This window comes from Trachymyrmex septentrionalis, unplaced genomic scaffold (genome assembly GCF_001594115.1).
Source record: "Trachymyrmex septentrionalis isolate Tsep2-gDNA-1 unplaced genomic scaffold, Tsep1.0 scaffold81, whole genome shotgun sequence".
Lineage (NCBI taxonomy): Eukaryota > Metazoa > Arthropoda > Insecta > Hymenoptera > Formicidae > Trachymyrmex > Trachymyrmex septentrionalis.
Window position 1 is genome coordinate 785,999 of NW_017305997.1, and position 18,289 is coordinate 804,287.

The 18,289-nt window shown below is 42.2% G+C and overlaps 1 protein-coding gene across 3 annotated transcripts in view; it reads left to right on the forward strand.

Annotated features, from left to right (window-relative positions):
- Positions 1–18,289, forward strand: part of LOC108754863 (semaphorin-2A) — a 361,619-nt gene that overhangs the window by 260,085 nt on the left and 83,245 nt on the right. The gene's annotated exons all lie outside the window — the stretch shown is intronic.

An 18,289-nucleotide genomic window follows, 5' to 3' on the forward strand; every position in this document is an offset into this window, starting at 1 on the left:
GCGCAAAGATTGCGTTCCTCGCACATTTCACGTGGTACGTATGCTCGCCCGCTTCTTTCAAATGCGCGAACGGTGTAACGCTGGTCCACTTTCAGTTAGTTTCCGTCGTAATCACTCTTATCTTCCTCACAATAGAAACGACCGATTGTAGAAGACGCGCGGACTGTCGTCGTTTGCGGCCCATTAATATCACTTTGGTAAGTGGAAATACAGTCGGACGAAAGGCAATCCGTTTTCATCTACTCGTCTCAGCGCACAAAGTTAGGAGGAAGCTGCAAAGAGCGAGATGAACGAGCTTTATGGAATAGGAGGATACGGGCAAACTGACACGATAATTAAAGCTGGCACTCGGTCGAAGCGGAAGGAAAACTACATGAAGATGTATTAATATTGAAACGTGTAATATAACTAAACTTTTCCGGACTGACTACACTTATCGAATTCATTCGACGTGTGGACGAATCATTGGTGAATTATTACATCGAAAGTGAGACGAAATTTCAGGAGAATGAATAAATTATCGAATGATTATTGCTTGCTCTTCGTTTCAAAAAAGGTTAATTTACGTTGCATTACTTTTGTGCTTTAATTTGTTTATTACATTGTTTTCTGCGACCGAATTACGAGTATATATCACGTATTTCAGTCGCGCCAGTAATGGTGCACGAAATGTTAATATCAGCATTATTATCGCGAACCAATAATCTAATTAACCTTTAAAGGTCGCGCCGGTCAATTTTGTGCAGTTCAGCGTGGCTTCGAGGTTCGTTCGACCACGAATTTTTCTCTCCTTTTCTGTTCCTTCCTTCTTTCTTTTTTTCTCCTTCTCTACTCTCTACATGTTCAACAGTGTTCAAAGTGTATAATTCGTCATTTTCGTAAACGCATTCATTTTCAAAAACCGCGAGATATACATCATAATTGATCATCTTTTTGTCATCTTTCATCTCGTCGATTACCGAGCTACCGGATAATTACCGGATAATTCTCCGTTCTATTATGAGAATACTGTGATTGCTGCATGACGGGGCACGGGGATCGAACGTTACGTCTCGGAATTAACGTAAAGTGGAATTAATGGGCTCGAGTGCTGTCACGTCGACGTACCAAGCAAGCCTCGTCCTAATCCATCAGTTTATTACGTTACCGTGGGTACGCGAAGTCGCGTCATCCTGCGGCAGCCCGAGGCGTGGCTGTCGTGCATACTCCAGTTTTCCTCCGGAATTCGGCTTTGATGTGTTGTTGTTGATGGGGTGTACAGCAGCATAATTCCCATGGCTGAGATCTACGCTGGTCTTATCGATTCTTGCCTAAAATTACAAGTTTTTTTATATAGCTCGTTGACGAACTCTCCTACAAGAAAACATATAAACTATTCATTTAACGGCCTACATTTATAGAAGTTTCCTTGCTTATTTCGCTGGATTCTTTAAGAATACGTCATTTCTTTTTGTTAAACTAATCGACTATAAAATCGCGAACGATGCACCGATAATTGGAGCGAAAGAGCTATCGGGATGAGAAGTTTTTAATCGCGTCGTAAAGCATCGAAGACGAAGCGCCGTCATCCGGATGCTTCGGAAAAGTCGTTAACACAAATTCCAGTAATTACTCTTTTAATTATAGCGTTTAGCACTCGGGACGTTCTTTTCCAACGTGACGCGACTCGTCCGATTCAAGGAAGCCAAGAATAAATGTAACTTACTGATCGTTTTAAATCGAAAGAAAAATATAATGGATGAATATAGGAATGTAGAGCACAGTGAAGCGCTTTGGTCTTGAGGAAGATAAGTAATTTCTGTTGCAGGAGCAGAATGTAGGTTATCATAATGCCACTTTTGCCGTACTTAGTTATACGTTCAAAGAATCTATGTGTGTGCACACGCGTATCCCTTCGTATATATAGATAAAAATAATTCTCTCTCTCTCTCTCTCTCTCTCTCTCTCTGTCTCTCTATCTCTATCTTATGCACTCATTAATTTCCATTAGTTTATTATCCGGTAAATAAATAACTCCAGTTCATTCGTGGCTTATTTATACGAGCTTGTGGCTTAAACATTTATAAAAACAAAGTTCGCCACGATATTACTACCGGGACGCGTAAATGCAGCGATCGATGGCGGTGTAGTCATACATATTATCGTGGGACGATGGTTGCATGCGGAGAAATCGTTCCCTGGTGACCGGTGCGCATTTCTTTTCCCAGCTTGACTTGGAACGATGAAGCCGAAAACGTCGTCGGTGAACAAAGAAAAATACATTCTCCTATTCGTTTACTCCCTATCTAAGTAACGGTGTACTAGCCACAATCGTGTTCATGTACGCACTATATGTAGGTATACGTTGTATCCGGTAAACGCCGGTCTATCCATAAAAGTCAACGTTCGTTCGCTGCGTTCTTTTCGCGCTATTCTCTCTCGCAAATGCGAGATAAATGGCTCTCCGGGGTCCCGACGACACCAACTAATACCCGGTACCAGCCATCCTCGCGTTCGTACACGCTCGTCTATGGCGGTCCAATGTGCGACTCTATACGAGCGTAAAGTTAGTCGATATCAATATGGGAAACTGGACTACGGGGACTAGAGGGAACGGAAAGGATATGCTGGCGAAGGGTCATACGGGGGTGTGTCTGGTCACTAATATCGAAGGCGGATGACTTATGGCAGAGCTTCTACGTTCCGCGGGACCTCTTGACCGCTCTTTCTGGGCCGACTGGCTATACGACAAGGGGCGAGCATCAACGCACGGAAAGGGTCTCCGGATGCCTTAGGTGTGGGTTTAGGGTCGTGACATGGCGAAGTGGAGTCGTCCGTGTGATTCGAATGCGAATGCCTGAAACACAATGGAAATGTAATTCCATTCTCCGCTAAAGCGACTTCAGACCTAGGCCATATTGAATTCTTCCGTCGCTGATGCCCATCGCCTTGGAACGCTGATACGTCGTTGTAAACGTCAACCGAATTCGCGTTAACAAAGACGTCCTTACTATCGAAATCTTGCCTTTGTGTTTTTGCCCATCCGTGTTCTAGAGAGATCTATATCAGAATTACTAGAATTCCTATTCTTCCATCCTCACTAATTGATCACGTGAATCTTCATCTTTTATAAATCGACGAAATATTGATAGTGTCTATTTAATAAGCGCTCCCTCTTCAGTATGGACGAACAAATTGTACAAGTAGTTGATAAGAAAGAAATTCCTTTATAACTGTTTCTCTCACATAACGTTCTGTGCCGACTATTCGATAATATCGCATTTCGCAATACGAGATCAGTAGTTCGACACTTGAAGAATACCCACATTTCTCTTGTGTTTCTCGAGTAATTTGTACTTCGTAAAGTACACCCATCTACTACCCTAGAAACGTATTCTATAGGGAAGTTCCTAGAACCACTTGAGACGCTGCCACAGATCGCCTGGCATCCAACGACTACTATAGTTGACTACTCTACCATTGAATCGACTGGATGTGTAACGAGTTTCGTGGCACCTAAATTACTCGGATGTTGTATAATTGTATGGCTCTTTTCAGTCTCGGCGAGTTCGCAAGATAGCGAATTATATCCTGAATAAAATCCTTTTTTTTTTTTTTCTAAGATAGTTGCTTCTGTAAATTACTGTAGATATATACATATATCCGTTTGAAAATCAAGGTTTCCGGAGGTTATAACGGGTTGAAAATAGCCTACCCGTTATTGCCGTCGATGACGCAAACCATACTTCATCTATACTAACTACGGAAAGCTGAAACTCTCGAACACAGCGATATAACTGGCCACCTTAATGGCTTCTGATTGAAATCTAGGTGATTTCTGAGCTTCGGACTCGGTAACTGCGCGGCAGGAATCATCAGCTGGTACATTAGTATTTTCCCGAAGCTATTCACTTTGTTTTCTATGAAAGTACGTAATAATGCATATATATGGCCGGAGCAATAAAAACAGTTCGCTCGTAACGATAATACTGCGAACAGCAAGGTTCGCAAGTTTACGAGAGCAAAGCGATCAAGCCAATCTATTTTCGGACCTCGCCGATACAATAACGCGAGAAATAGTTTTCCTACGTTCTCTCGGATCGTTCCAAGTTTGTTCCATTGACGACACGACGCACATACGCCTTCTGATAACGTCTCGAGACTACTCGTATGATAGCACCATTTGCCCGCTCGCTCGCGCATGTCACTGCAAGTTCCGCGGGTGAATATGAAACAAAGTCAATCGTGATTTCGGCGACGTTCGCTCGAAATTGGAAAATGGGATTTCTTACCCGTCCGTCGTTCGAGCTGTCACGCAACGGCAGCGACAGGATTTTTCAGCGACGTTTCATTCGTTTTCCTCGCGTATCGCGCGCACGCCTCCGCTCCGAGAAAACTTGAGGAAAATTTGCCGCCGCCAACAAAGAGACGACTTGCTCACCGAAGCTATTCGTCGAGACGGTCTGAAGTTACACCGTTGAAATTGAACTTTACCGACCCTTTCGCGCTACCGTCGTAACTATCGGAAATTGAACACGCATACCGATAGTCACGCGCGTACACACGTCTACGCACACGTTGGATAAATCGCCGGGAATTCGCCGTCCTTAACTTTCGAGACATCGACCACCATCGTCCAGTGTCCGGAAACCCAATTCTAGAGAGCCTGTCCAGGCTAGGTCTGGGGAGCCGATTAATCAAAATCCTTCGGTAAATCAATCGTGAGATAAATGAAGTTTTTTTTTTTTATCGTTGTAGAGGAATATCGAATCGTACGGAGGAAAATGTAGCCGATAATAGGCAATGGGTTTGTAACTCTGCGTATCGGTAAACGCAAAATTGGATATTGACCACGGGATTATCTGTGCATCAAAATAATTAACGATGTTGGGAGTAAAGTTCTACAGAAGAAATGGCAATTACTCGTCCCAACGCCATCGCGTCATGTTTGCCTCCACCGACACTGCCTTGTACACGAATATATTCAACGGTGTTTCCGCTATGCACGGTTCTACGTTGCCGCGGCGATGCAATTTCCTGCATTCGCTTTTTCTATGCGCACCGAGCTGACCCGCTAATTTCGCGATGGTTGAAACTGCGTTTCCCTCCCACTTTTTATGCACGCGCTTTAATCTTTTCTACGTTAAGTGCCGCGCGTCCGCGACTCGTCACAGCGAGATAAATTTTTCAAAACTTCCCTCAACGTGGTTTTATCTGCTTTTTTTTTTTCTATTTTCTTTATTGCGCGCGCAATGAATGACGCGCGATTGTAGATGATCGCAATTCAATTAAAGATGACAAAATGAAAAATTAATGACGATGATACCGCTTGTTGCGTACGTATGGCGTGTGCTTGTCACTGATGCGTGAAGGGTAAGCTTCTATCTGACTGTCTGAATACCGTGAGCTGCGCGATCGATCAATTCGGTTAAGCAGCCCCCGAGATTCTATTTGAGTTCATGAAGGATCGCTCTAGAGGAGACGCAACGCAGGAGATAGGTACGATCGCTGTGAATACCGAGACGAGGGATCCGGGAATCGTCGTCAGTTTCGCGATATGTACGGTCGTACGGCGTGAGGACGGCAGCGGGTTCTATCCGGAGGGTTCTATGAGCGCGCGTTGGTTACACACGCTTATCGTGCAGAGACGGATGCTCCATTATGTCCACATGCTCGACATGCCAGCCGCTTCGATTGAATCGTTCGCCAGATTACCCAATGACGCATAATGCCTGGCCCGCGCTCTCCAAACCCTCTGGCTTGCACCGACCGACCGTCTCTATCCCCTTGCTTTCCCTCCCTCCCATCGTCCCACCGTCACCCTCGTCCGTCAGCTGGCTGCAGGTATGCAGCACCGCGAAGCTATTGTGGCCCTCTGAGCAATTCCAGACACGTAAAAGCAATTCCCGGAATCCCCCTCATTGTTATGCAATCACGGCCGGCCGACAGCGCAAACCGAACGGGATCATAATTTCGTCGGGAAGCCGGTAACGTCCGGAGAGAAGTACCTGCGGCCCGCAGACGCGCCAAGTGTATCTCCACGTCCTTTGACAACTGGTAAACGCATGCGTTTACCAGTCGGCTCCTCGTGATACGTTGCCGGTTAAATGCGCGTGTGATACATACATCTACCGGCATTACGTGACTGTAAATTAATTCGCGTGTCGCGTCGGGCCGGCGCGTGTAAATCCGTCGCATCTTCGGTGTCGTGCCGGTTAACGAGGTAACGTCGCTAGCAAGAATGTCTCCCGTAGGGCGGCTGTTGCGGCACATCCAGCTCGCATTTCACGTCTACTGAATACCTCGGTTTGAGAACTCGGGTCTGCATCTGTATCTAAATCGAGTATCTGCGTGTGTGCGACTCGGAACGTTGAATATTCGAACGCTCCTTATCACACACGTAACGGCTGTCCGATAATAATCTTCGAAACGTCGAGTGGGTGGGTATTGATTTTCGCCGACATCTATAGATTATCAAAAAATAGAAATATCCTCCGAAGGAGGAGTGGCGAGGCCACTTTTTTCTTGCCTCGCGAACGTGTCGTTTCCGCGAGAAATCTTCCCCGATCGATCAGCTGGCGCACGTCACGTTGGAAAGAGCGACAGACACGCGATATCTAACTCTCGAGGAGGACGAACTCCACGATACTGCACACATCCGTGTGCATGCGAGTATGCATAGGCTGCTATTAGTGTATAGTTTGCGCTGATCCTACACAGGCTATCGTGATAGGCATAGCGTAAGCGGGCAAGCGGGAGTCTCCGAACCCCCCTCCGTTTGAGGGCGACTTTCCACTAGGTGCGCGCCTAGCTGGTTCACACACTCAAGCCACATTGTTTCGCCGGAGGGCGAAACTTGCGAGCTATTTAACGCCTTGCTTAAACCGCTCGCTTCGGGACCCGCAAGAACCTGAAACTCGCGCCGAACAGAACCGTCCTCTTTCAACCGCCCGCGCGCCAACCGGAGAACCCGACCTTGCGCCACGGATCGGCGAAACTTTGCGCCAACTTCGCCTACATATTGTTCGGGAGCGTGAAAGGAAGCCGCCCGCCCGCCACTAACTTCCGCCACGCGAAGAGCGAAGAGAAAGGACTCCGAGTGCGCTACCCCCTAGGAACGTGGCTCGGCCGGCTACTTGATTTATTGAAAATTAAGTTCGCATGATTCCACGGAGATCCTGGTGATTATGAGGTGTATTTTCGGAGAAACGGAGGAGAGCTGACTCATTTTTATTTCTCATGCCATAACATGTCGGGTCAGTTAACATCTCTTAGGCTTGGGCGATGACAGGTTTGCGAGGACTTTTCAAGACGCTAGAGACTCTTATCGATTTGATAAACATTATCACGCTTTCACGCTAAGGTAACACAACTATCGTCCGGCTATCGACCTTTCCAACGAAGTTAACCATTCTGACGTTCGACAAACGATCCGGGCTGTATCGCGAGTATTACCAACGTTCCTGAACGTACCTATACATGTATTGGCCGCGACATTAATATTTCCTGGATAACACTCGAGCTGTGGTGGGCGCGGCAATTCGACAGGCGTGCGTCCTCGACGTGCCTATAATTGCTCGCCTACAATTGTCACAAGCTTGTGTCCGTCGTTGTGACAGCGCGTGAATTTTGCCGTAACACGCGCGGGCACTCTCCTGTGGGACATTGGCGCGGATAATTTTGGGTGAGAGATTAGTTTTGTTACTTGCGCGAATATCGTCCGCCACAATAGGTGCCCTCCATCCAGCTACAAGGTGATTTATGTATTCGGCTAACCACGCCCGAAACGCAGGCGTCGCGCGATATTTATAATCGACCTTACGTACATTTGGATCGTATATACCCGTCCCCTCGCCCACGTGTGCTGTGAGACAATGAAGCGAGCACAAAGGAAATAAAAGTACGTGAGAGGGCTGGAATTGAGCTGAATACCCTGCGATGAGATACGAGCCGGGTTTATTTTGGGTTTTGCACTGCACAAGTTTTTAAAGCAATTTAGTTAAGGCCCAGAGAGCCGCGGACAAACGCGTGAGATACATATTTATTCTATTTTTTCCACATTTGTTTTAATAATATATTCGCGGTTGACCAAACGCAATTTCATAACGTAATGTGTTAAAATCGAAAAAAAGATTGTATTTGCGATGCTGCAATGAAATTTCGTTTGATGGCTATTTGGAAGTTTTCCACCGTGGCCATTTTCAGGTTTCCATTCGTCGGCAATCCGAAACGAGATTATATTACCATTTAATTCAACGCTTTGGGCTTTTTTCCCTCCCGATTGCAGCTGCGTTTGCCTAGCCTCGATATTGGGATGTAACGTACGAGTTATCGTACTTAACGACGGAAAATTTGTAACGACGTAATTTGCGGTTACAGCTCGTAGTTGGTCACGTTTCTCGATAAAAACGAAACATCGATCGTGGCGACTGAACGGATTATTTGTTACATGACCGATTCGTCCAGCTGCGATGGGAACGAAGTAATTACGAATTACACACACACACACACACACACACGTGTGCTCACAGAGAAAAATTATTTGTGTTTGTTGCATTATTAGGGCGTCCAGTAAATAATTAATCATACCTTAAATGTAGGGTGTCCCTCACACGACTCTAGGGTGCCTCCCATATAAGAAACACCCTACGGAGGCCTTGCTAATTATCTCGGCACATGCCTAAAGCCATTCGTTGATCTTTTTTTAATGCGCCATCTGACTCTGATAGTATGTCATTCACTGTAAAATTTTAGTTATGTATGTACTATGTAGTATAATGAAATGAGCTGCCGCTGACGAATAAACATCGATCGAATTATTATAAACGTAGATACCTGATTATTAACGTCTGGTTATTAATATTCTTATAAAGATGCTTATTAGCATAAAAAAATTATTAAATTGCTTAACTTAAATAAATGATATTACTACTCTGCTTATGATTACGTGTCAAGACCGAAAAAGATTTTGGCATGCAGTTTGTAGAATCAGATATTACGTAATAAATTTACATAGAAATATTTAAGTACAAAGATCCGCTTTGATCGAATATAGGAATTTTCTCATTCGATTACATTAACGGAATATTTAATTTTATAAGAAATATTATTGATAGAAATTAATCTGGCCGTAGATTAATTTCTATTAGTAATTATATATAATGTAACAAGTTTAAATACCGCCATGGTAATTACGTTAGCGAAAAGGAAAACGGCAACAGTGAATTTTTCATTACTCCGGAAAGAGCAATAAAAAGTTCCGTGTAACTAAGTTTATTATATAATTTACTATAGTATTCGCACTGCTGACCCAAATACGCTGATTATATTTCATATGGAAAACCTACAAAAGAGCGGAGAACTGGGAAATATAATTTTCAACAAAAAAAGAAACTAGAAGTCTGTCCGGAGCATATTTTTTCCACGCGGTTAAATTCGTCGTGTAATTACACTACTTCGAAACGTAGGACAAAGGATACCATCGACGTCAAATTATCCAAATATATTCGCGTTAATTTCTACGAAGTACAAAGGCGCCGCAATGTCGACGCAAATAATAATACGCGGTTCCTTTGATTAAAACTTTCGGCCCGTTTCCGCTGTTTAGCGCGCTTTGTTAAATTGCTAAAAAGCGCCTGCAGCACGGAAAACCGTATTTTATTTAACAATCGTTACAACTCACCGCGATAATGTACTTGTTGCGCGGTAATTCTAATTAGATTCATTACTTCCCGGAGAGGTCGGCGAACTGATAGAAAGCTATCGAGTGTTCTCTCTGTTGAGTTGAAAATTTCGCGTATCTTCTCATCGTGATCAGAGAGCGGCTCTATTTCCATAATGTTTAAAATATAGAATATTCGAACGTTAACTGAATCTACGTTATCCCGCCTCAGATTGCTCCGCATGTGGCATATGAAGGAACATTAATTACCCTCCGGGACAAGTGTGAATACTTCGCCTTACCGTTTTATTAATGTTGCTGTCTAGCAGACATATCGTATATCACGATAATATCCAATTTCTTGAATAACAACCCTCTTTATGTTACTAAAATATGTCTGCGGTTGCCACTCGATTCGTCTGATCGTGATTAAGTACATTACCGTTCTCGTATTATCGACTTTGTCCGCTTAGTACGCGTAACAAATGTTCGAGAGCATTGCAGTCAACGCTCGATCTCGAACATCGCATCCAATATAACGAGCATATATTATTAGAATAGAAGTTGGTAGCGTTGCTTTGTATTTTGTCTACATATATTTTTTTTTCAAATGTAAAATTATACTATTCGATAAAAGAAAGTTTCAACTTTAAGAATCTGTTCTTTAATTGCGGTACAATTTTTAACACGAGTAATTAAAGTTAAAATGCTCCTTTTATTTAATCCGCGATAACTCAATAATAAAAAATCTTGGCAACATTTTTAAAAAACGATTTTGTAGGAAAAACCTCAAGCTTTTGCATCAGGAAAATTTTCGCAAGTTTTCTTTTTTCGCATAGCAGGCGCTCACAAAGCGAGAAGAAAATTTTTCATTTTATTCAAGCTCATAGTTTTCTATATAAAAATTATCAAATTTATAGAAATTCAAAAGACACAGTGACCTTTTGAAAGTGAAGATTTCACAAGCATTAAAACTTTTTAAATTTTAATTTTATTCACCTTTAACGGGACATACAGCTATTTAAATTTTGAAGTTTATAGCGCTATGAACTTTTGTTCCAACCCAGTATATCGCGATAAATCATGGAAAACCGAGCGTAGTCATCGCTGTGTAGGAATCACAATACACAACCGACTGTGAAGTTGACGCATCTTCGGCGGAGAGAGATTTTTTTTTTTCGAACTGCACCAAACACATGAGGTACATAACAAAAGTGTTGCGGAGCAGCGTGTAACGAGCGAGATTTCCTCTTTTCCTCCGATTCGCGTGTCACGTCACACTGGCTGCCCGTGTCACGCGTGCATGTTCGTATCGGGGTAAAAATGCACCACAAAAGAGAGAAGGAGAAAAAAAGGGGGAAAGAGAGTCGACGGTCGACATTTGTGGCAGGCAGCATGAAATCGTTTGGTGCTGCACGTTTTGTCTCGTCTCCCTATATTGGTCATTGACAGTACCGCTCGTGTCAATGCATTGTCAGTAGTGCGTATAGCATACGTACGTCCTTTCACGACATTCTTACGCGCCGCGAGTTGCGAATGTAGGTTACTGTAGCGCGCAGTGATTTACAACGGCGCGGGAGAGAAAGGGAGGCACATATGACGCTTGTATGCAATGCGATTACGGGGCACAGCGTGTTGTGACAAGTTCGTATTCGCGTGCGCGTACGCATATGCGTGTGCAACCCCCAGTGCACACGCGAAGCTCGAATCCGGTGCACCGGTGCACGGATGCGGAGGGAGCACCGACGCAGGAGCGCGCTTACGTTTACGTACACACCGTGAGACCACGTGTGAGCTCGTTTGTATGTGTTCTCTGAAAGCGCGTGAGTACATACGGACGTGCGTTTCGCCGATGAGTAAACGTACGCGTATGTGATCTCTCCACGACGACGCCGACGCCGACGCCGACGCGGTCGCAGCGCATGTGCGAAGCCTACGTATTCCGTGCCGACGGCATCGCGGTATGCATTACAGATGTAATTAAGATAACCGAGGTGAGGGCAGCTATGCACAATGCCTGATATATACGCGGATGGGTCCGCATAAGCGCTGCCTTGGAGCGTTGCGTAATCGTATCCGGCGCGCGGCGAACGTGGCTATCCGCGGAAATCTTGAATGCAACCGCCTTCCACGATGACTTCCGCTCGGTTGGCTACATGATTTTTTTCCAAGTTTATTCGTGCTACCGTGTCGTTCCCGCAGCCCCTCCGCAGAAGGCTCATGATGGCTCGTAGTAAAGAGAAGGGCGACCACCAGCGCTTTCAGCAGACAATTTTATGATTATAATATGACGAAAACAAAGCGCGCCCTGAAAGAGGCTGACGTTCAACTCAACTTTGACTTTCGCACGTGTATTCTTGTGATTACGTTACGGAAATTACGTTACGCAAAAAACGCAGTGCACTGATTAGATTTCCTGCGTGTGTTTTAAGAATATACTAATATACATATTTTCAAAGTAATGAAAAAGTTATGAAAAAATTACGAATTATTTTAGATCACATTTAAAGAAATACAAAAAATTTATCGGCGATTTAGAACCTGAATCAAAATTTCAATAAGAAGTAGGTTTTCTTTTTATTTTTCTGTGTTCTAATCTACGGAAATCTACGGAATGCATATAATAAAATGATGCACAAAAAAATTTATTTTTATTGAAGTATTCAGTATTTGAAATGATTTATATAAAAATTACATTGTGATGCAGAGATTAGTTATTTTGTAAATGAAATATTGATTTCTTCTAAATCTTCGAAGATTTAGAATTTGTTCTAATTAACCTGTGAATTGCAGTGAAATTTATAACGATGACAAATAAAGTAAATAAAAGAGTTTCACAATAAAAATTGAATGTTGTAATACAACTTTTATATGCGCATAGTTTATTGACGAGGATTCGATTTACGTTGTACGATTTTTATTATTTCACGTAGGAGTTGGTATTTCTGAAATAGATTTCAGAGCAAAATATATCCATTTTGATCAATATTTGTTCAATTAAATTTATATCTCAAATTCACACGTTTATCGAATTAATTTCAGTGAGCAGTACTTATAACTCAACATTAAAGCCCACGTTTTCTAAAGCGTTAAGAATATTTTGCAATGATAACTTATTCTTGGACTAAACTGATCGAGCTATTCCATGTTACCACAAGTTCCTTAATAATTAACGAAGCTACAGGAAGTAAGTACGACCACGCAGATTCTATTGGAGACACACTGTAAATCAATCCGTGTGACTCGATATATAATAAATTACGATATAAATTTACTTGCAAGGTCGCACTGGATTCTGAATGAAGGTGATCTGTAGGCGTGAGAACATCAACACTTATTTAGAGATATCCATAGGTTTTAAAATAATACCGATTGTCTCTCTCACGATTATTTCTTCATTCACATTGATTTTATTATTTTTGAAAAGAGAAAGAGGACCGGAAACTAAGCGTGGAAAAATTAACGAAGTACGAAATCCAGCACGGAACACTTATAAAATCTATAAACCGATAACCATGGTATATAGATTACGATAATGTTTTTAATATTACGAAATCAGGTCAATGAGAAAAATATATTGAAAGAGCTGATATTCACATTTTTCTTCAATTTTAATAAGCGCTGGCCCGATGAAAATTTCGCGGTGTGTTATCTTGGCTTAGTTTCATGTGGCAAGCGGCCGTGCGACTTGCAGGAGCCATTCCGCCATCCCTTGCGTCGCCGTAATATCGTTCCCCATTATTTTTATTAGTATCATATTTTCCAGCACCTGTGAACACCTATAACCGTGTGGCAAGATCGTCAGTAAATGCCGTACATAGGCGCCGATAAAACAGCGTGCGCTATGGCTGATGCGATAAATTACTATTACTACTTTATTTATCGTTACGACGTGCATCCCCGTTGATATTCAGACAAATATTTTTTTAGCGCGGAGTAACGCAAGTAAGCTAGACGTCATGTAAGCTTATACTTGTTGGCAATTAATTACTCGATTTAAAAACATTTATTTTTATCTTATTCCATTTTTATCCGAGTTGCCATAAAACTGGAAATCGGAGAAAGAAGGGAAATGTCAGGGAAATTAGAGAAGAATAAAAGTTCTTGGCTTTAAACACTAGTTTAACGCTATCATACCTGTGCAGTTTTGGAATATTATTAACTTGACAATTAAATGCAAGTAGTGCCAACATTGATAATTTTCATTATTACCTATGTTAAATGCACTTTCAACAAAATATTTGATTCCGAGTCGGAACACAAAAGTACAAAAAATTTTAAAATACTCTTGAAAATGTCAGAGAAACTTTGTCTGGAAATTAGGAAAAAAATTATTGGAGTTGTAGAATGAGGAATTTGTGACAATCCTGTTTATGAAGTTCGAAATTCAATGTATAATATTAAAACACAAATTTGTTTAATTAACTTTTGTTATTTTATTAAAGTTATCGATCGGACGTAGAGGGAAAAATAATAAATGTCGAACTTTATAAAAGTAATTCAATATATTACTTGATTCTACGAAATATCGTGGAAAATGAATATATCGTGATTGCATTTTAATATGTGCACGTTAATTATATTATGCGTATTGTCGGTTTGGCGATATTATCGAATTACGATTCGAGAAGCATGGCAATTGCGGCGCATCGTCACACACGATCGACTGCAATCCCAACGCGCACCTGTTTCTATAGCTTTAACCCACTTACCATATCATGTACCTATTCCGCGCCATGTAAACGAATCATTTGCAGCGAAAGGCACAGTTGTACGGCTATTTAATCCACACACGATTCAGCTATCGATGCCGCGCGATCCATTTCATTAGCAGGTATATCGGAAACTAGAGCATCCATGCATGCGCAACATTATATGTATATTTTCATTTATGGTATGTATATAATCACGCTTGCATTACGAGTTTACGCAGTACAATGTAATTCACCTCTTAAGCGAAAAGAAAATCCTTCGTTAAAGTGAAACGCTTCTATCTGCGTTTACTGAAAACTCGTCGTATCGGAATTACGTTCGCAAGTCTCCGAGCTTTCGCGACGGACGAAATCCGTTTCACATATTGTTCAAAGGAGTATCGGTGATAGAATCTCATCCGTTGGTCGACCAATATTCTCCGATTGAGATGCAAGAGGTTTATTCAACGTATGCAAAATAATTCGAGAAAATATCCGCGAAAAAGGACTTGAAACAACGCCAATTCCGAAACGAAATGCGGATGTGGATCGGCGACATCGTTTCATTTTCATTTCGAAGGAACGTGAACGAGGCGCGGCGTCGAGGTCGCGCAACGAGATGACGCTCTTCTGAGATAATAACGCGCGTGCCAATTTTTCGTTTTTTTCACGCGGTTTGCATAATCTCGACGATCCACGGTGCAGTGTGTTGTTCGCTGGGATCGCTTGGTAATACGCAAGTTTCTTAACAAATGCTAAAGCGGAATACGTACCCTGGTAGAAATTTCATCCATTTTTTTCAGCAGTTACTAAACAGTTACACCAACTTCTCTCTAGTAACTGAGAAGGAAAACTACTTGCGATCCCAATCAGGATGTAACACTTTGTTTGCAGCTACTGCATACAAAAGATGCGTAAAATTTGAATCCATTTACTGAATAGCAACGCAACAAATAATGGATATTAAATTGATTAATAAGCAAGCCACAACTGCTTATGAAATGGACGGAATAAAACTCGAGTTCTTGTCCATTTCCTACTAAGCATTGGCACAACTAATGAGAATACAGTAATATTAGATAGTAACTGAATAGGTGTCTAGGAAAACTGCATACATTTCTGCCAGGGTATCGGCGATAAAATGATCACGGTATTCGCATTCGCGGCACTACACGTGCATAATGCATATGCGACTGTTACACAGCCATGCTTCGTTTCTGTTTCTGTGCGCAAGTCTGCCGCCACCGCGTTCCTCGGTGCATGCACTTTTCATTTATGTAATTATACAACGTTTGTTGTGTATTAAATATCTATTAGCACGTGAGAAAGCGTGTCAAGTCAATGGTTGCATTCATAGTGTTGACTTTATGACATAGTAAATATATACATTTACTAGTCAATGTATACATACGTTTATGTATAGTAAATGCATACATTAACTGCAGCAGACTAAATAAGTTTATGCATTTATGAGTCAACACTTGGATTGTGATATATACACTAATCGTATTAAAGAATTTTACAATATTTGTGCTAAACTGCTCTTTCTGCTGAACGTAATCAATGCTGGACGCATGTCTGCTTTGTAGATAAAAAAAGTTGTGTTGCCGCGAAATTAATATCGGTAATCAGTGTTATTTCATAGTTTGTAGGTGACGTACTGTATTTTAGAGCGTGCGTTATGTTTTTGTACTTTTCATTTTTTTTTTTTTCGTACTTTTAAGCTATAAAATAATGATCGTCCTAGTTTTACCGTATTGAAATATGAACCTTTCCTTTGCCTCCATGTAGCTTCTTTCCTTTTGTTACGTTCTCTTACATATAGTGTAAAATGACATCTTCACAGTGACTTTCATGGGTGTCATTAACTATGTTGGAAAAGCTTTCCTCTGTACGTACACTTGAGATCGCTGTCACGTTTGTGAACCGGTCTTGACTTTTTTGCAAACGGAAGAATAAACGGTGTCGTAAAAATGATGGATAGGATCTAGTTTACAATAGTGGTATTATCCGCGACAGGCCTCTTACGTCATACGTAGTCTATATCCACACGGATAATAATGTTTAATGTTGCTTTCTGAAAATCGATACCTTTTTCTATTACATTCGCTATCGCAGAGTGGTGCGATACTTGAACGTCTCTCGTCGTTTAAAATAATAGCAATAAATTAATAACAAAAATATTAATATTCAAGTTCTGTGTAAATATACTGATGTATGTACACGTTTTACATGTCGCATGGAAGATTCACTGGGCATCCACGTTTTTATCGTGTTATTTTCCACAGAAATCGAAATATGCCGTAAGCACCACGCGCTTCTGTCATCAATCACTTGATCTACATGCATCAGCTTTGCAAAACATTTACGTGTATCTCTTATCTCCGAGAATAATACAGCTCCGGAGTCTGTCTCTCATTTCCGGCCTAGCTAAAGCATTTCCCATCGTACATGGCCTCGGGATCATTTCGGACACCAGTATGCGCGCAATTATGCTCTAGTACGCTGGTAAAATCGAGTCCTGTAACCTAGTTCCGTGGATATCGCGGAACATCGTCGGAATCCGCCACGTGCGCAGCAGTTAGTGCCAGGCGAAGTGCAGTTACCACCGGTTATGCACGCTTGCGGGAAGATACGTACGTACCGTACGGCGGATATTATTCTACGTCGAAGGTTCGTTTACTCGATACCGTGTCACGATACAGAACTAACGTAGCATCGCATTGCGTTTATACAGTGTTAATCGCGATGCTCCAAATACAGCGCAACATCGGAACACGATTGTTAGTCCGTTGATGAAATTATGTCGGAGTGTTTCCCATAACTCCCACTATGCTTTCCCATGTAGCTGTCGCATTATTCTATTTTGAAAAAAAAGGGGGGAGGGAGAGAGAGAGAGAGAGAGAGAGCACATATTGATGATTGTTTTTTCGTTCGCAAAATTCCGGAAATAGATCGGGGATGAACAGCATCGACGACCAGCTCATTTTTTTTTTTTATTCGAACTGGCTTGTACGCGCACGCCGCGTATATGTCGAGTGTCTTTAGATATGAAATACACCGTGTTACCATGCTTTTTTTATTTATGTCTCTCTTCATATTTTTCCTGTTCAATGTTACACTCTCGACACATAGTTCCCCACAGTGGTGTGGGATTACCGACGGCGCTAAAATATCTCAGTCCTGCGCTGGCCATTATTTTCTCATTTAAGCGTGTTATAGGGGATTCGATAATATCGTGACGATCCCGACCCAACAAAAACGAGAAAAAAACGCGAGCTCGTTTGCTCGGCGTTTGAATTCATAATAGAGACAATTATTTCCACATTACCGGAACCATGCGATGGAATGAGAGTTCACGTAACGTAAAGGGCAGTAAATCTATCAGCATGAGTTTTTACGTAATAATATAGTAAAAAATGTATAGTAAATTTACCTTTTATCAAAATTAAATACTTGTCGCGTATCGTACGATACCACCCCCCGCATTCATTTGAGAACGAAGTTTTTTTCATCAAGGGAGAGCAGCTCCAGCGGGCATTATTGTTACAAAGCTCGATATAATCCATGGAAACCTGAGGCCCCGATTATACGCGCCGAAGAATACGCCGGGCAGGACCGATTCGTGCGGGAAATAATGGACGCGAAATATCTGTTCTAACGGCGGAATTTCAATAATTCCTTCCTCTCGCGTATCGGGAGCGTGGCAACGAGCGAGTACCCCCGTCGGCGCGTTACGCCTCGTGAACTCTTTTTCGTATTGTTCTCGATCGCGCGGACGGTAATACTATAGGTCGCGATTTTATCTCGGCCTATACGTTAATCCACCGAGGACAACGTCGCGACGCAACCGAAAGCGAAAGAGGAAGAGAGAAAGCAAAGGGGCTTTCGCATGAACGGGCGGACGATGAATTCGCATATCCGCTCGATATTTCGCGCGTACGTAGAAATATCGAAC